General features: G+C 42.0%; 1 protein-coding gene across 10 annotated transcripts in view; it reads left to right on the top strand.

Moving 5' to 3' along the window:
* CELF4 (CUGBP Elav-like family member 4) overlaps positions 1–20786 on the top strand; it is an 893342-nt gene that overhangs the window by 868765 nt on the left and 3791 nt on the right. The window contains exon 13 of one of the 10 annotated variants that reach the window (XR_011852739.1): positions 17741–17814. The exons of the other annotated variants lie outside the window; for them this stretch is intronic. The gene's annotated coding sequence lies outside the window, so the exon portion shown is untranslated. The remainder of the gene's footprint in view (positions 1–17740; positions 17815–20786) is intronic. 10 annotated transcript variants of the gene reach the window in all.

Genomic DNA, 20786 nt, shown 5'->3' with positions numbered 1-20786 from the left:
TAATATAATATAAGAGCAATCTGGTTATTGCTAATTTTTTGCTATGAGTTACAAAAGATCTTGAGTGACACTTAATGGTCATATGGTCATCACCAGATTATGGTCAACATCGCCGGTGGGGATTGCGTGACTATCGCCAAACTGGTCTCCAAAGCCAATCCAGCTGCTTGCAAGGTGATCAGCCAAACAATCGACTAGCAAGAGGTGGGTCCTTTACTCGGGACTCCCCTCTATCAGACACAAATGAGACCTTCAGTGTTCAACTAGTTCCCAATGTGGTGGACTCAAGCCAACCATGTATTACATGGACGTCCATAGCTCCAATCATGTATTATTCCCGATCTCCTGGAGTGACTAATGATGGTTACAGCTTCCTGGAGTACAATCAGTGAATGAGGGGATAAGTTATTATTATGAATTCTACGACAACCGGATTGTAGGGTTTTTCACGACCCCTTCATCTATTATGTCTCTTGGTGGATGACAGTGGATCCACAGGATCATCAGATCATCAGATTAGTTTGTTTTCTTTGTATAAAGACAGATTTATAAGGGGCACAGTGATGCCCTGATATATATTCACTAAGAATATCCTAAATATACCTGGGATCACATAAACACCTGGAGCCCCTTTCCCATGAAAATGTTTCGAGATTCGAAATATTTTGAGAGTCTGCTTTTTGGGATTCTCTGTTGGTGACTGTTGTCCTCCTGGACTGGTGATACAAAAGGTTACATAGCTAAATAGTTTAAGGGGTTCTCAAGTAACAATAGGGTAGGGGCTAGCCTACTGATTGGTGGGGGTCTCAGTGATGGGACCCCCGCAGATCACGAGAATGGGGATCCTTTGCATCCAGAGATGAACAGACCGCCCAGTCGCGCTTCTTCTATTCATCTCTATGTTGCTGATGGAGATAACCAAGCGCCCTACTTGACTATATCCACCAGCGCCATGATGAATGGAGCACCCGACGCATGCTCTGTTTACCTCGGGGTACAACGGAGGGTATTGAGACCCCCACCGATCAGCAACTTAGCCTCTATCCTGTGGATAGGGGTGACCTTGTTGTCACTGGAGAAGCCCTTTAATAGAGTTGGCCAAAGACACAGATCCATCAAATCCAAACTATAATCTTACAGTGTTGATCCATAAGAAGGCAAAAAATAATCCAAATAACAGTACAGGACACCAGACTTACAGACGGACCCCTCTGCCCACTGTGACCTCTGGTGACCTCTCTGGATGTTACTATAGTCCCAGGCTGCACTGATCAGCTGTAAGGAGTCTGTAATGAAACTTTATTGATAGTCCTTGGTCCCATTACAGCAAAAAATTTTGAAACTCCAATTGTCACTGGGGCAATTATAAAATATACAGTTCCAACTTACATACAAATTCAACTTAAGAACAAACCTATGGAACCTTATCTTGTATGTAACCCGGGGACTGCCTGTGTTGCTCTATTTTGTGGCTCCAGTATATATATATATATCGATCTTCAGACTTTGTGATGACCAGTAGTTGTCCTGGATGAATGTGTTGGAAGGTGTCGCTCATGAAAACGCTTTATTGAGCGTTGCTTATCGGCGTCTCGGCCGCCCGGGGTCATTACCTTATACATTTGCGTGCTAAGCTTTCCCTCCAGGAGGCCGTTTGGGTGACAGTACATTTCTCTTCCTTTAAATGACACTTTAAATAACGTTAAAGAGTGATGGACCCGGCTCTCCGGAAACGCACATCGCTGCTTTAAGAGCTCACGCCTTGAAAGAGACATATGGAGAAATAAAGGGAGACAATTAAGAAATCCACCATCTAAATCACCGCTGACATGATAGATTCCTTAAATATAAGTGTGTTTGAGTTGGAGTCAGCATTGTGTGCAGTTTGGAGAAGATGGATGAGGGAATCCGAGCTGCTAATTTGAGCCTAAGTGATGAACACAAGTTCTCCTTCTATGGCATTAGCTCCCGTCAGCTCCTTAACCCATTCACTGTATAAGCCGAAAAAAAATTCAACAACAAAGAACAATATATAAATATAATATCATTTTTTTCAGTTTCTCCAAATTTCTTCTTAAAATTTTGGTCCAGTTGAGGTTTATTACTAATCCTTATGTAAATAAATAATAAAAAATTCTAAATTCTTACTCAAATTTATAGATTTTATTTCATTAATCAAATGTGTAGTTTTATATATATTTTTTATATCAATTTTTTTTATGTTTCTTGCGGGCTTTTGCATTTCGGATTTTCACTCCCGTCCTTCCATGTTCTAATTGTACAAATTGTACTTTTTGCGGGTGCCATTTTATATTCTTTGCCATGTACTGAAAAACATTGAAAATTCCAGATGTAATGGAATTGGCAAAAAAAAAAAAAAGTAATTGCACCATTTACTAATTGGCTTTGCTTTCACAGCTCAGTACGATCACAGAGAAACCAAATGTGTATATATATATATATTTTTTTTTTTTTTAAGACCTTAAAAAATTTTAAAACTTTGCATAAAAAAACTCTTGTATTACCATATTATATACAGGCAGTCCCCAGGTTATATACAATATAGGGTCTGTCGGTTTGTTCTTAAGTTGAATTTGTATGTAAGTCGAAACTGTATATTTTATAATTCTAGTTCCGAGCAAAAATTTTTTTTTTTTGCCCCAGTGACAATTAGAGTTTCAACATTTTTTGCTGTAATTGGACCAAGGATTATCAATAAAGCTTCATTACAGACACCTTACAGCTGATCATTGCAGCCTGGGACTATAGTAACATCCAGAGAGGTCACCAGAGGTCACAGTGGGCAGAGGGGTCCGTCTGTAACTATGGGTTGTCTGTAAGTCGGGTGTCCTTAAGTAGGGGACTGCCTGTATATACATATATATTTATATTTTATAGTATTATATATAACACCCATAAGTTTTTCACGCTTTGGTAAATGAAGCTGATTTAGGTGTCATTGTCAGGGAGATGACGTTTTCAATGATACCAAGATGACAATTGTACAACCTTTTGCTCTCTTTTTATTGAAATTTTTATGGGAGACTAAATGGTGTTTTCTAATTTTTAAAAATATTTTTTAAAACTGATTTTTCTACCATTACTTCAGGCCCCCTAGGGTAGTGGAACCCTAGGGGGCCTGATCACTTATACAATACAGCTGTATTGTAAACTGTATTTGATAATTATTGATAGTTATAGGAGGCTTCCGATGATGTCATAGGGGGCGACGATTAGATTAACCCAATAGGTTAACAGGTGTGATCGATGCCGGCGTACGCTGCTGTGCATGGAGATGGCTCAACCAGTGACAACCATAATGTATGTCCAGGGGTCAAAGTTGGCCATTTGTATGACAAAACATTTATCCCCTTTCTAACATTTGGCTACAATTCTATTTAGGTCATCCTATATTTAAGCCGCATGCACACACAATATTTTAAAGAGCCTAAAACTGCGGAGGGTTTACATATACATATAGACAAGGGATGGATTTAGTATTTTGGGGGGCCCCAAGCAGAGATATAGGGTGCTCCTATTTCTTAGATCCGCTGTGAATGGCAGATCAAGGCTTATGTTACTCATTGCTCTGTCCTAGCGTTAGATCGTATTGGCTTCCTGAAGATGCTGATACAAAGTAACCGTTCCCGGAATCTTATGGGCAGCATCCAGCTCCGCCCTGGTTCCTTCTTCTAGCCGTTTTCTGATACGTCCCTGCATGTGCAGCCACAAATCTATTCATATAATCTGTGGTCTATGATCTTGATCCTTCTTGGAATCAATGATGTCACGGCCCAGCACAAAAGTAGAGCTTCTCCCACCTTGCAATTTCTTTGTATAATGCTTCAGGATTTCCTACATTTTAAAGGGGTTGCCAAACAGGTGCACGGCTCATTATAACACACAGCACGATTGCTCTCTGTGATAAAACAAGTCGTGCACCTGTGTGACATCACAAGACCAGGGATACAACGAGCCCTGCACCTGTGTGACATCACATGACCAGGGATATAACGAGCCCTGCACCTGTATAACATGACATGACCAGGGATATAATGAGCCGTGCACCTGCGTGACATCACATGACCAGGGATATAATGAGCCGTGTACCTGTGTGACATCACATGACCAGGGATATAATGAGCCGTGTACCTGTGTGACATCACATGACCAGGGATATAATGAGCCGTGTACCTGTGTGACATCACATGACCAGGGATATAATGAGCCATGCACCTGCGTGACATCACATGACCAGGGACATAATGAGCCGTGCACCTGTGTGACATCACATGACCAGGGATATAACGAGCCATGCACCTGTGTGACATCACATGACCAGGGATATAACGAGCCCTGCACCTGTATAACATGACATGACCAGGGATATAATGAGCCGTGCACCTGTGTGACATCACATGACCAGGGATATAACGAACCGTGCACCTGTGTGACATCACATGACCAGGGATATAACGAGCCATGCACCTGTGTGACATCACATGACCAGGGATATAATGAGCCGTGCACCTGTGTGACATCACATGACCAGGGATATAATGAGCCGTGCACCTGTGTGACATCACATGACTAAGGACCAGTGTTTATCCACAGAAAGTAACAATGAAGTTTTCTGTTGAATGACAGCAAGCAGAGATCTAGAAAAACATGACACAGAAAGTAAATTAGAAAATGTTACATAAACAATATCAATTTTTTGCAGAAAATTGCCAAAATTGTTAAAATTTTTTGGACGAATCCTTTAACTGCGTTAAACTCCCCCTCTACATCTTGCCTACACTTCCACCCCTCACAATGAGTATTGTGACATTTTGTTAGTCTGTTTATCTAATGGGAAGTATGAAAAAACTACGGCTAAAAACATCCAGCGTTTTCAGGCGCGACATTCTCTGATCATATATCAGGGGTAAGAAGTTTTTGTGTTTATATTCTGCTCCCTTCCAAATGTTCATTCATCCCTCAAAATATTCTCGGATTGGAGAATAATCTCATCCAGGTAGATTTTTTAAGACTTTTTAATTTTTTTTTTTTGTATCGTGAAGTTTAGAAGCCGATCAAGAACACTCGACTTACAGACGACCTCTAGTTACAAACGGACCTCTGGTAATTGGTAATTTACTGTAATTTAGCCTTGGGTATACAACAGTTATCACAGGTGTCACCAATTTATTGTTAATCCCGGTTCTTATGACAAGACAACATTTTTAAAATCCAATTGACACAGAGACCAAAAAAAATTTGTCCGGGATTACAATTATAAAATATACAGTTCCGACTTACATACATATTCAACTTAAGAACAAACCTACAGAGCGTATCTTGTACGTAACCCTGTAGACGCCAGATAGAACGTCAGAGATGATGATTTCAGAGACAGACGCCGCTGCTGTAGGGAAGCGAAACTCCCTGCAACCGATCTCCCGGCAGTGAGAAAAGAAGTTTTTTTTTTTTTTCTCTTTGTGTTTTTTGTATTCATCTTCAAACATAAAACTATATTTTAAGATAAGGAAAGAGAAACCGAGAGATTTACTGGGAAAACTTTATCTGTGAGAATGAAAGGCTCAGCTGGAGCGCCGGCTCGAGATGTTCCGACCTCCGGATATCTACCGGGCTGTCGGCTCCCGTTGATTTTCCCCATATAAATGTCGGGAGTCTTCTCCCTATAGCGGAGTGACAAAGTGCTCAGAGCCGCGCGAGAGCCGCGTACATTACAATAAAGAATAGAGAATTCACTGCAAAATCATGTACAAAAAAAAAAAAACTTAATAGTCCTTGAAATTGGGATCTCCATTTTTTTTTTTTTTTCAGAAGATAAATACATTTCTCCGGGAAATTATTTTTGTTCTCTCATGCGTCGTCTTACACTGCGAGCGCTTTTTTTTTTTTTTTTTTTTACCATAAAATACATTTTGCCTAAAGTGAAAGTCTATGACTTTATTTCAATATGTTTATGTGTTCGTTCTATAGAACCAAACCCAAGGGATCCTTAAAGGAGAAAAAAAAAAATTGTGAAAAATTTTGTAAAATAAAAAAAATTCCCCTTAGGTCTCTTGTACACGATCACGTGCATCCTTTTCGGTCCAATCCCATGGACTGCACACCTTGTAGAGAAGGGAGTCCTTGCATCATACCAAGATATGATGCAAGGACTCCCCATTCAGTGGCAATAATGTAACAGTTAATACAATGAGCCGGCAGATAGGAAGTCCATCATACATCAAGTCCAAGTTACATCATATTTTATGTATAATGCAAGGACTCCCGTTCTGTTCGAGATGTGCAGTCCATGGGTTCGGGTTGAAATACAGGTCCACTTCCGGTCTTGTGCACTAGAAGCTCAGTACTATCATATCCGCCTCATCGCGACCAATCAGGTCTCTGTGTGGAATGATAAATAATAATAAATAATAATTCTTTATTTATATAGCGCACACAGATTACGCAGCGCTGCACAAGCATGTCAAATTGGTGCCTGTCCCCATGGGGCTCACAATCTAACAGTATGTTTTGAAGTGTGGGAGGAAACCGGAGTACCCGGAGGAAACCCACGCAAACACGGAGAGAACATACAAACTCTTTGCAGATGTTGACCTGGGTGGGATTCGAACCCAGGACCCCAGTGCTGCAAGGCAGAAGTGCTACTCACTCAGCCACCGTGCCGCCCATATAAATCAGTATTAGACTGTATGATCTAACGTTACAACTCCTGGAAGAGATTACACACGAAAAATCCCCCAAAATTCTGTCTCATTTGCATAGTTTTTGGTGTGACTACCACCTGGATGAAATATTGTAAACCAAGCACACTTCCATGCTGGTGCGCAGCCCCACTAGCAGAATTTGCCTTTGTTTTTACAAAAAAAAAAAATGCTTTAAAAATAATGAAAGTAACAGCAATGTTAATTTTTAAAGCCTTTAAAAAACACAAAAAAAAACAGGGCAAAGGAAGCTAAAAGAAGAGGGGATCCTACCAGAGGGGAGCACACACCTGCATGTAAGTTTGCTTGGTTTACAATCTCTCATCCTGGTGATAGATCTCCTTTTAGTAACGGCTCTTACATGTTTATACGGTAGAAAAATTTAGTCAAATTTCCAGTCTTACAACATAAATGTACTAGAAGGTAACTTACAAACATATCATACGTCCTCATGTGCACTGTGCCCCCCCCCCCCACTAGAATGAAGAGGAGCCCTGAGTTATCATCCCTAGTGTCCTCATAGGTGAGATCTGTACACTGTGCCTCCCACTAGAAGGAAGAGGAGCCCTGAGTCATTATCCCTTAGTGTCCTCATGGGTGGGGTCTGTGCACTGTACCCCCCACTAGAATAAGAGGAGCCCTGAGTTATTATCCCTAGTGTCCTCATAGGTGAGATCTGTGCACTGTGCCTCCCACTAGAATGAAGAGGAGCCCTGAGTCATTATCCCTTAGTGTCCTCATGGGTGGGGTCTGTGCACTGTACCCCCCACTAGAATAAGAGGAGCCCTGAGTTATTATCCCTAGTGTCCTCATAGGTGAGATCTGTGCACTGTACCCCCCACTAGAATAAGAGGAGCCATGAGTTATTATCCCTAGTGTCCTCATAGGTGAGATCTGTGCACTGTGCCTCCCACTAGAATAAGAGGAGCCCTGAGTCATTATCCCTTAGTGTCCTCATGGGTGGGGTCTGTGCACTGTACTCACCACTAGAATTAGAGGAGCCCTGAGTCATTATCCCTTAGTGTCCTCATGGGTGGGGTCTGTACACTGTACCCCCCACTAGAATGAAGAGGAGCCCTGAGTCCTTATCTCTAGTGTCCTCATGGGTGGGGTCTGTACACTATGCCCTCCTACTAGAAGAAGAGGATCCCTGAGTCCTTATCTCTAGTGTCCTCATGGGTGGGGTCTGTACACTATGCCTCTCACTAGAATGAAGACGAGCCCTGAGTTATCCTTTAGTGTCCTCATGGGTGGGGTCTGTGCACTGCCCCCCCCCCCCCACACTAGAATGAAAAGGAGTCTTAAGTCCATATCTCTTGTGTCCTCATGGGTGGGGTCTGTACACTGTGCCTCCCACTAGAATGAAGAAGAGCCCTGAGTCATTATCCCATAGTGTCCTCATGGGTGGGGTCTGCACACTGTACCCCCACTAGAATGAAAAGTAGCCCTGAGTTTATATCTCTAGTGTCCTCATGGGTGGGGTCTGTACACTATGCCCCCCCACTAGAATGAAAAGTAGCCCTGAGCCATTATCCCCTAGTGTTCTCATGAGTGGGGTGTGTGCACTGTGCTCTCCACTTCTAAATTGAAGCGAGACCTCACCTGCTGTCCTCCTGCCACTGTCACAGATACGAGATGTAGTTGTGCACACTCATGGTTTTCTTTACTCTCTTAGTTGGATGGTCTTTAAGAAATGTAGGTAGTGGCAGTTTCCTAGATTCTCAAGGTGGTAAAGACTTATGTGATCATCATAGAAGGCTCTGCTCACATTTCCATCTGAGAATCAGAAAAGACTAAAAAGGGGCCACTTGGCTCTGTATTATCCACCATAACATTATTTGTAAGATCCTAATATTGGCCACTTCAGTGTCCCCAGGTTATTCTAGAATGAGCCTCCTGAACAGCAGATAGAGCCCCATCCCCCGGCTTGTGACCACTATCCGACCCTCATCTATCACTGTAGGCGTCTCCCTCAGCTGCATTTGCCCCTTGGGAACTTCCATGTATAAGAATATTATGTGATAGTTTTGCTTTTTGACCTAAGTTGGCCTCGTGCTGTAGGAATGATCTGCACATATTGTGAGCTGTAAAGCGCTGGCAGGCAGATACTCCCCACCGTTCATTAAGTCTCAGCGTTATCATTCCATTGATGGAGCGGCAGCGAGAAGATGTCTCTAATGTATTTTGCCGACACCCGTGGACGTGTTCCGGTAAATTTTACAATGGGTCTAAGTAAACAAAAGTGAAATGAGCTTTGTGCGTGCTCATTACTCCTTCCCCAGGATCGCAGCGGTGACTGCGCGGAGCGGGGCCCGAGCGATGTCACTGACTGCAAATGATAACGATGCCATATCTCTATATCCCGCTCTGAGCACGAGATTGTTTTTTAATGAGCGCAAACTGCCTCCCTGTCACGATTTTGTGCGAGTCGCCGCGGCTCCCCGTTCCGCAGGATGCAGGAGCCTGATCCTCCATCAAAATAATCCAATTTAAAGAAATGATTCATATTAGTGAGTGCATCTGTCTGAGGCCGGAGCAGGGCCGGAGCATTTCTTTAATAAATGATCTTCATTAAACTCAGCTGAAAATATAATCTGGGGAGAGACGGATGGGGCGCGCGCAGCAAAGAATAAGCAGAAGGAGTTAGCAGTTTGGAGTTGTCATTTGTTCGGCCCGAGCCTAGTACCGACCCTTGTTTGCTGAAATTTTTATTTTGTTATGAAGACACCAAATCCATCAGACGGTCCAAGCAGAGTCATTGCTTTTGGCTGTCGTCTGGTAGAGAAATTGCTTACTCAGGGATCGGAACTGCTCGGCTCTGAGAAGGTAACAGCGAGCACCGAGTTCTTGGTAATTCAACGATGACACCGACTTTATGGCCACTGTTCCATATGAACTATTAGACAGAGTATCTTAGGAATGCCGTGTTGTGGGAGTCTAAATGCTGCTGCAAGAATCTCTGATACATTGATGCAGAGGCAGGAGACAGGGCTGGATGGAGGGAGGGAGGAATCCACATGGGAAACACCCAATAGAGGGGAACGTAACCCAATTGTCAAAACTGAGCCAAAAGTGAACCCTGGCCAAAAGGAAGATTATTTTACCACCTTTGATAACTCTTCATACACATCTGCTCAAGATTTATAGCTGTAAAGGATGCTGGGTACTTTAGGAGGAAGATGATTGGAGAGGAATTGACAGGGAACATGAAAAACGTAATGGAAAAAGAAGCATCTAGCAGACACTTTGTGGACCATTTATTAATTTGGGCACAGGCTTTGGAAGCTATAATATTCAGTGTGGTGTTTAGAGCTGTCGCCCCATTCATGAAGGTGAAATAGAACTCCCTAGACTTGCTTTTAGCTGCTGTAATTGTGCGCCAAAAATTGGGCCACAAAACGAGTTGGAAAAATAGAATGTCAGGACAGGAAAGTTTCAGATTCATAGGTGGCAAAACACTATTTTGCAGCCTCGTAAAAGTCGAAAAAGCACCAATATTGTGGCACCGCTTCTTCATAAAAAAGGCGCAAGAGCTAGCTTTACATTTGAGAGTCGATAATAAATGCCCCCCACTCACTTTACAGGACCTGCACCCTTATGCCTTTTTTTGTATCGATGACCTAACGTCATCAGTATGTGGTCAATGGAGGCGCCCGACAACCAGATCCCACACCAATCAGCTGTTGGGGCCAAAGTTGAATAAAAGCTGATCTTCAGGTCACTGTCGTGACTGTGATACAACAGACTGAGCTTTCTGCTTATGGTTTTGGTCACTTTATAAGTTACGGTGCTTTGGGGTCTCCAGAACAGCTGATAATTGACCGGTACATATCACAAACTGATGACCTATCATCAGGACTGGGCATCAGTGTATGATCAAAGGGTGTCCAAAGCCTGAACCCCACACCTATAAGTTGCTGTAAACCATAAACAATATAATGGAATAGAATTTGAGCTGCAGTTTCATATCATAGCAATGGAAGAAGCCGTCTGCATCCTGCTCTTTCCACTGTTTTGGTTTCAGGGGTTGCGAAAACACTTGCCCATTATGGGGTCTGGATGTGAGACCGGTACTGAAGGTACAGACAACCTCTTTAATATGAATAGAGACAGCATACAGCTGCATACAAATTGCTCCACCTAGTGGTGGCAACAAGAAGCTATTTTTTAGATTTTTGTGATAGGAGTAATCCTAATTGTATTGATGTGAACCTTGATGTGGACATCTTCAGCTGAGGAATGCTGAGGTGTGTCCTGGTGGCAAATCATCTGAAGGTAAATGTGGTCTACCAATTACAATGAAGGGAGGAGCTTGGGTATTGTCATCCATTTCATGAAGCAGCTGTTGCCAATGGATGCCTCCATGTAGTTTTTATGGGTTTTTTCAGTATTTATTGTTTTTTTATGCATTTAGCAAATATGAAAATTAGGAGGATATTGAAAATGATTTATGGAAATGTCAGGGTTTAAGAAGGATTTAAATGAACCTCCAAATAAATAAATAAATGGATTAATATGTAAATGTTAGGTGTGATCTAAAGAATGAAATAAACATGAACTAAAAAAAAAAAGTCTATGGAGCCCCAACAAAGAGAAATTAGAAACGGGATTACACTTATCTAACTATATTAAATGTGAATCCCAGTTTTTATGAAAAATTAAATATTGGGTTTTTTTATTTTGAAGAAAGTTGAGAGAGAGAATTTTTTAATTGTGTTCTTAAAGGGGTATAGCATATTAAGAAAGAGGCATCAGATATCAACTCTTATCAATTACAACAGGAGAAAATGATAGATTCTTGCTTTAAATTACATGATCGTTCATAATACAGTCAATACAGTACAGGCAGTCCCCTACTTAAGAACACCCGACTTACATACGACCCATAGTTACAAACGGACCTCTGGATGTTGGTAATTACTGTACTTTAGCCTTAGGCTACAATAATCAGCTGTAACAGTTATCACAGGTGTCTGTAATGAAGATTTATTGTAAATCCTGGTTCTTATGACAATCCAAAAATTTTAAAATCAAATTGTCACAAAGACCAAAACATTTTTGGCTGGGGTTACAATTATAAAATATACAGTTCCGACTTACATACAAATTCAACTTAAGAAAAAAACCTACAGAACCGATCCTGTACATAACCCGGGGACTACCTGTGTTTGCCTTCTCTGTAAACCTTAAAGGGGTTGTCTGAGAGTTTTCAAAAAAATAACAAACCGGGCCGGGTGGGCTTTAAAAAAATATAAAATGTACTCACCTTCTCATGTCCCATGCTGTGGTCCGTCTGATCCGTGCCCCTGTTGGTTTACAGGCGCACGGGAGCTGTGCTCGGGGAGCTTCTGTACGGCCACGCCCACCCGTCCCTATTCCCAGCAATGTATCAGGCGCTGGGGTATGGTGACGGATAGGAGTGTCCGGCCACGTCAGCCGATCGGAGACTCCCCAAGCACAGCTTCCGTGCCCCTCTACAAAGAGGAGGACATAGGGACATGAGGAGGTGAGTACAGGTTTATTTAATTTTGTTTTTAATCTGCCCCAGCCCGACTCCTAATTCTGAACTCTCTGACAACCTCTTTAAATGGGTCTTCCAAATTTAGTTTTTTTTTTCACTTGTCCCAAGATTCCATAATATAAGACAATAAGGATTACTTACCTTGTGTATCTGCCTAGCATCTGCTAAAACTCACTTCTGTCAGGTGTATGAACACAACTGTAAGGATTCTAATAAGCAGCCGACATGAGCCCCTTGATTGTAATCTTCCTGATGTTGCCCATTTATCAGTCTCCTGTATAGTAACTCCACTGTGACTTTCTGACATAGTTACCTCCATCTTCACATGCAGGACCTCTTAGAGTTGTTCACCCACATAATTTTTCTACCTTACAGTAGAAATAGAGGAGGAGGGGTGATCTAAAGGCTCCTCCTCTCGTGAGGGTTGCAGAATAACCTACAAAGAGAAGGTTTGCCTTACTAGGTGTATTATTAGATCTTCACATTAAAGGGGTATTTCTCCCATGAAGAAAAAATTGTTAAATGTACTCAGGATAACAAAATAACACAAAAATACAGCATTTCACAGATATAAGTCCAACCTGTCTGTATCAGTCCTGGTGTACACAATTTTGGTTGCCCCTGGACCCGACCCTGTAACTTCTGACTTTAGGGTCGGGAGGACATCTTGTTCTTCTGTCTGATGCTGCACTGAGCTCCTCTCTCCCTACAACCGCCACCCTTACATTCCAGGACAAGCTCACACACACAGAGACTAAAGGAGAGTAAAGCTACAGACAGATAAGTTCTTTATCCAGGGTCGGGAGTCATATAACAGAGTTGACTGTATGTAATGGCATGTGTAATATGCATCTCATGGATCTCATCATCTCTGATGTGTCTCATCTCTCTTTCTATGTGTCTGATACTAGTACAATGTTAAGAAGGTTAATAAAAGTGTAGATAAACCCTGGACCCTGATAATCTAAGCACATTGTCAGCACACAGCATCTCATAGTACAGAGGAATCATGAAGTGTCTGCTCAGAGAGTCCCCGCTCACACTCTGCAATCTTACACCGACCATCACTGAGTGATAGGAGCTAAAACAGCAATAAAACTGAGTAACATTGAAAAGTAAGGGGTTAAAAATGATCTTTATTGTGTAACATCACTAGGGGGTTGAAATTTGAGAATTGTCTTTCATGAATTTTCTTTCTTTAAATGACTTTAAATCTTTGATTGTTACTTACGGTTTTTTTTTTTACTTATATCGGATTCTTTTATGTTTTTTACTAAGTAGAACTAAAAAAGGAAAACTTTTTGAAACTGAAAACTTTTTACCACCTAAATTTGCCTTAAAAGGAAGGGGAGGTTCTCATGTCTGCTGTGCTTAGCATGTGGCAAATATTTCACAGAAAATCTAATCTGAATGAGGTCTTTTGAATCGGATTTATTACATGATATTATCATTACTATATTTCCTTTATTATTATCCAGTATTTCTCATTGAATTTGTGTCGTCTTATCGGTTTTACAATTCCGAGTCTAAGGTTTCAGAAATAGGATTTTTGCTCGGGGGGGAAAATTCTATTTTCTTTTTGGTTTTTAATACTCTACAAACCATCTTCCTCTCATTGATGGTCGATTCGGCATCACCCAATAACCTGCACATCAGACGCACTTATGTGAGGTCATCCGTACACCCTTGCCCTGGTTTCATTTCAGCCTCAACAGGTCGGACCCCTTTAACCTGTGAAAATGGTATTTGTAGAAAAAAAATATATGAAACTCTCTTGCCAATTACGGCTGTGAAATCTTTTTGATTTTGATTTTATATTTATCACTCGGCAATCTGTTCCATGTCTGCCCCTTGTATCCCGACCGGGGCGAGACTGCGGCACCGAGAGGCTTTCTTCATCTCCAAGAGGTCATCGGGTGGTGTGAACTCGTAACCTCAAAGATGAGGCTGGGGTCTTGAAGGGTTGAAAGCAACACAACGGCCTCAATTAGATGTGTAAGAGTGGAGATGAAGAGAGTTGGCTGTAATATGTTTGTCCACTGGGTTCTCTCCTGTGACTGCAGAATTATAGAGATGTGTCTACAAAGGGGGAACAAGACACAATAACAATCTCAGCAGGACACAGCAGCAACACTTCCACCGCTCGGCTCTCTCCATTACCGCACGTTAGATGCCACATGAAAGACTTTTTAATAATGAAAAATAAAACCATCTGAGACGAAAAAAAATTGTTCTACAATGCCGTCCACGGCAAGTTACCTCCCGGCATGGTGGACGGTGCTAATCCCGTCTTTATTTGTTGATCTGTCTGCTACACTTTAATTGCCTTACATTAGGACATCACATCATAGTGGAGAAGCTTCTAGTCTCAGCTTGGTGTTACTACAATGGTCTTGTCCCCTGACGATCTACCGGCCAACATTTCTAAGCAAAGAATACATAAAAGGTAATAGCGAAACTAACAACATGTAAAATCACCGTATAGAGCAGGGGCAGATTTATCAAGTGCTGGTGCTAAGTACGGTTGGCCCTGCCCTCTTGACATATCTCCAAGAAGTAGGGTGAACTAACAAGCGTGCGTCTGGCTTAGCTTTCTGCCGGTTCCTGTCTGGCATTGAAATGCAATATAGCTTTTGTCTGTACCTGATGCAGATTAAAGGTAGGGAGCATCTCCACTCAGTGCCGGTTCAGTCCACGGTCCAGCAACACCCCCTTCCTGCCCAAGTGACATAGAGATGGAATTCATCACAACTCCAACTCCTGTGCTAGGAATTGCAACTATGTCATGACTTGTGCACCAGTATACAGGCGTACGACCCTCTATAAATCCCCCCTTGGTGTATAAAGCAGGAACAAAAACATTTTCTGGCCATATTCTATTATAAGTGTCTATTCACCAACTTCACCGACCCAATTGGGCTGAATTGGACTCATTCTTCGGTCTTGGTATGGTTAAACTTGGTGACAAGAATCCTGATTCTATAAGTTCAAACTTAGGTGCATCTCGCGCGCCCCCCCGACATATTGCCGGATAGGCGGCTGCGCAGGGGTGTCCCACCGACCAATCACAGCTACGGTTACTAGCGAAGGGCGTCATTTTTCTGCAAGGCTGCCAATTCGGCAATATGTCTGGGTTGCATGGGACGCACCTGAACCCAAACTTAAGAGTTTGGGTCCGCTCAACTGTATCCTTGACCAATGGACTGTGGATAGATGTGGAGTATAACAACTTAGTTACAAACCCCCCCCATAAGGAACCCTTTCAGCTCCCAGGTCACATGTGACCTCAACTGCAGCCTTCATCATGAGCATGAGGGAAAAAATCTGTGGTCTAAATGCAGAAAAATCCTTATTTTTATTTATATGCTAATTAGCATTCTAATGCATGGTGGTCATGCCCTGGAGGTGCCCCCTATTTTACTCAATCTTACAGGGGGAGTATTTACTGTCAATCATTGTCTTATTGAGAGGAAATGTAAAATTGGTGAAAGAAGTAGCACTGGCTCTTGTAGCCACGCCCACGGACCCCCAAAATGCTCATTTGCATATAAATGACAATGAAGATTTTACTACATTCACACCACAGATTTTCTCAGGAAAGGCGCGCTAATCATGTAGGGAATTTCACCGACACGGACATATTTTTGGGTTATAAATGACCTGAGTGCTGACGGGTTCCCTCTTAGAAGAACCTGTCTCCACATTCTCTGTCCCTATGCATTATGGTCAGTAGTCGGTTTCTAAAGTGTTAGGTACTTACGCACCTTACACTATTTAAGGTTCACCTATGTCCTTCTGACTCTTTGTAAAGAAAAGTAAGTAGAGTGACACAGTTTTTCTGTTCCTTTACATTATTTTGGTGGGGGTGGAGGGAAGCAGTTGTATATTCTGTACCCAGGGTGCGATCTGAGAGGAGTGTTCTGGTTGATATTTCAGGAATTTCCTGACTTGTGGGTTTCTTAAAGACATTGCGTAATTATCCAATGATTAGATATTGCGTAATTATTAGATAAATCAGAACCCTCTGGGTCAACGGAACATTTGTGTTGAGTCTCTATCGATCCAAATTAATTGCTGTACATTTATATTTGTAAGTTGTAACATTTACCGTACAATATGAAATCCAATATCTCCAAAGTGCCAATACAGTGTCAACCTCTGTAAAATATCTTAAAGGACATCTACCACTTACCCATTTAGGGGTGGTAGACTGTCCCCGAACGTATGCTCGTTACCTTAGGGGTGGTGGGGACCTCCTGCTTTCATGCTCCGGGCCGTCTTCTACACCGAAATATGCAGTTATAAACTTTATGCAAATGAGTCGGAGGCGCTCACTGTTCAGCCAGCCGAACGCCTCCTGGCTCCGTCTGAACATAATTTATGCACGCCTCCTCATCTATATACATCCTCGGCGCTGGCAAAGTCGTGCATGTGTTTTTCTTGCGCAGCCGCACTTCTCTCCCGCCGGCTGTGCAAGGAAGGTAGTTCCCTCGCATGCGCGAGATTAGCAGACAGCCGTGTGATGTCACTGTCTACAGCACTTTCCCCCGGTGCTGAGGGTGTATATAGAAGAGGGGGCATGAATAAATCACGTTCCAACGGAGCCAGGAGGCACTCAGCTACCCGAACGGGCTTATTTGCATAAAGATTATAGGGCACATTTACTTACCCGTTCCCGTTGACGCCGCCGATCCGGAATGTCCGATGAGGATTCGGACCTGCCGCAATTCACTAAGATCGTGCCTCCAATTTCTTGCATGTGTCGCTCCCCCGCTCTGGTCCGCCGGAGTTCACCATCTTCTTCCCGGTGCATGTAAATACTGATCTTGCAACACAATTTTAAAAGTTAAATTCCACAGTTTGTCCGAATCAGTCGGGTTGTCCAGCAGCCACGCCCCCGATTTGTGTTGAATGCAAGCCGTCGCCGATGCACCACAATCCAATTGCTTGCACCAAAAACTGGGGCAAATCGGAAAAAAAAATTGAAAAAAAACCTGACTGAAATGCGTCCGACGGACCCTTAGTAAATGTGCCCCTATAACTGCATATTTCGGTATAGAAGATGGCCCCGAGCATGCCAGCAGGAGGTCCCCAGCACCCCTAAGTTAACGAGCATCCATTTGGGGACAGTTTCCCACCCCTAAATGTGGTGGTAGATGTCCTTTATAGTGATGGCTGGAAGACTTCATCCAATTTTAAAGGCAATGCGTGTGTTGACCTTCATTTACCCCGTATTATGTCTTCCCTCATCTTTGTCGCTCTCATATTTCTCATGTGTCTCTCAACTTTTATTTCGACATTGTATTTGTTTTTGTCCCCCGCCCCCTGTCATTGCACCTGCCTCAATAACCTTTTCCTGCTACTTACACTTATCTCTCCCCCTCCTCCTTCCTCCTCTTTTCCAACGACCAAAGAAACAAAACCCAACACAAAAAAAATGCACCTAAAAAAACAAAAAATTTTCTTCTTTTGTCATTCAACTCAATCCCAACCTCACCAGACACAACAAACGGTCTTATGCCGAGAAAGTTAACGTAATGAGGTGAGACTGAAGAACAGAGTCCCCCCCAATCCGTAAGTTCAATCAACCGCGAGTTGATGCTGTGAAATGATGGCGTCACGTACAGGATCTAAGGACTGGCTGCATGACACACGGTTTTGTGGAGGTGCTGTGCTTGTCGTATCATGTCTGACCAGTCACGATCACGTGTAATTTCTGTTCTATTTTCTTTGTGGTGTCATAACTTTTACGTTGTTGTCCTCACTCTGTTATTGGTGCTTGTGGAGGTATTTGTTCCTTGATTTCCTTGTCCAGCCTTGCTTATATTATATTTATGCTTCTGTGGTGTAATGTATCATGGATGGTGAAAAAAAAAAATCTAATGATAATTTTTGTGACATTTTTGTTTATAATTTACGTTAACTGTTTTTCTTACATTTTCTTATATCACAAAGGGGGAAATATGTTGTGGATGTAACTTTTGATTTTGGTGCTTTCTATATAATACAAGACATTTTGGGCCTTTTTCCATTTGATTGGAGCAAAATAAAATTTGAAATTTAATACAAACACAATGGGGCAGATTTACTTACCCGGCCCATTCGCGATCCAGCGGCGCGTTCTCTGCACAGGATTCGGGTCCGGCCGGGATTTATGAATGCAGTTCCTCCGCCGTCCACCAGGTGGCGATGCCGCGCTGAAAATCATAGGAACGCGCCTCAATGCACCACCTCGGACCAGGTGAAGGTGAGCGCTTGTCAAGCGACACATTTTCGGTTATTAAATGCGGCGGTTTTTCCGAATACGTTCGGCCACGCCCACCGATTTCCGTCGCGCGCATGCCGGCACCGATGCGCCAATTCATGTACAATCGGCGCAAATCGGAAATATTCGGGTAACACGTCGGGAAAACGCGAATCGGGCCCTTAGTAAATGACCCCCAATGTTTTAAATGGATAACTATAAGGATTTTTTTTTAAGGAAAATCTACCATCAAAATCCATCATGATAAGCCCGGAGCAGTGACGCATAGAATGTAACGACCTGCGAAGCTCCAGTGGTAGAGCCCTTTTGGCTCATTAGCATAATTTTAAAAGTTGATTTTAGAAGGAAGGAGGCCATGGATAACAGATATAAGAAGATACCACAATCCCTGGGTCTATGAGTAATGTCCCGGGTTTATCAGGATGATGAATTTTTTTTGGTTTAAATACACGGTCCCTCAGTTTTTGTTTTTATTCTATCACATTATAGCACATCATATCTTTATTTAGTTTATGATTTTTTTTTAGCATTTTGTAATTTTGTAACTTATAAAAGTAAATCTAAAAAGTAAAAGTAATAAAATTATTAAAAAAGTAAAATACTTAAAAGTGGTTTTCCAAGATTTTATCTGATGGCTTACACTCTGGATAGTCTGAGAATATTAATAATATTTTAAAATTTTTTCAGCTACAACTTTAGTAATCTTCAGTTCCACTAGAGATGAACTGACCCATAGTTTCAGTTCGGGTTCGGCATTTGTGTTCGGCCGTGACGTATCGCCCGATTGGCAGCCGAACGGCCAATCCAGCAAATGGACGCCCCTTGCTACTGGCCATGGCCATGGTTGGCCCTTTGGGCTCCTCCTGGCAATCATAGGCATGGCTAGTACCAAGGGGCGTCCATATGTCCGGTTGGCTGATCAGGTCAGAACGTCGAACCTGAATTGAAACTACGAGTCCGCTCGTCTCTAAACCTGACATCTCATCCAACAAACGTCCACTACATCCCTTCACGGACGGAACAAGTCTCTGAATAGTCTAAATATCAATATCTGACTCCAGTCTCCCCACGTCAATCAGCAGTTAGGGCCCAACACAACACAGAGCACAGGGCCTGAAGCAGATGGCTCCACTCTGTGTACTGGCCGTGCACTGTAACTGCAGGTTTGGCTCCGAGTAAAGTAAGAGCTGAGCCTGCTGTTACGGCACCGAACCCCCACAAAGGGAAGGGGCCATATGTTTCCAGCCAATGGAGACTGATGGGGGCGGGAATAGTGGAAATGAGATTGAATCTTTAAACATTTTTTTTAAGATATTTTTTTTTTTAACAACTGAAAAAGGCTCCTTGACAAGTATTTCTTTGTTTCTTCTTTTTGTTGGTGTTGTAATTGTTTACCTGCTGTGTGCGGTTCGCTGTCTGTTGAAGCAACAGTGTTGAAGACCTGCCGGCATGAATTGACATTCGCATGACAAACCCACCCGAGTGGATCCTCTCCGCTCCGGCTTCTTGATGTAATAAATCAAAGAGAGCTCAGGAGGAAGCGGCTTGTGAGCGAGAGATAAGGCGTCCGTCAGCTAATCCTCCATGATTAGGCATCCGGCTAAAATGCCAAGCTTAGCCCGATAATGATTACACCATAGAAGAAAAAAAATCAATATTTTTTTAACACTTCAATTTGAAGACCAAAAATGTTTTCAAATTTAAACAGATTTTTTTAAAAAAAAATTATTTTCCATTTGATTTTGCTGGATTACGGTAATTCTTAAATATTTGGGGCAGAAACCCTGTACATATTTTGCTTCAACACCTGTGATTTTTATGGAGTGTTTTTTTTTACAGGTATATACATGCACTTTATATATTTTTTGGGAAAAAATATCTTCGAGCTTAGGGGCCTCCTCCTAGTAAATGAATTTGTTTTCCACAAATGACCAATTTTAATTTATCAAATTTAAAAATGTTTTTTGTAATACTATTCTAATCTACATTTATTATTTTGTACTTTTGAAAATATAATGATATTTTATTTGTGTGCTTTTTTTTCAACAAGGATTTTTTTTTAATTTTAAAATTCCTTTTTCAACAAGGATTTTTCTTAATTTTAAAATTCCACGCGGTGCTTAAGACATCAAGCGGTTGGTTCCTTTAAGCTTTCTGTAGTCAATAAAATAAAAAAATGTATACATAGAAAAATTGCATAGACTTCTTGAATCCAAAATATGGTAGAAGGAATTTTTTAAGTTCTAAAATACAATTTCAGATTTTTTTTTTGCTAGTGAGA

This window comes from Engystomops pustulosus, chromosome 1 (genome assembly GCF_040894005.1).
Source record: "Engystomops pustulosus chromosome 1, aEngPut4.maternal, whole genome shotgun sequence".
NCBI lineage: Eukaryota > Metazoa > Chordata > Amphibia > Anura > Leptodactylidae > Engystomops > Engystomops pustulosus.
This window is presented reverse-complemented; position numbering and strand designations above follow the sequence as displayed.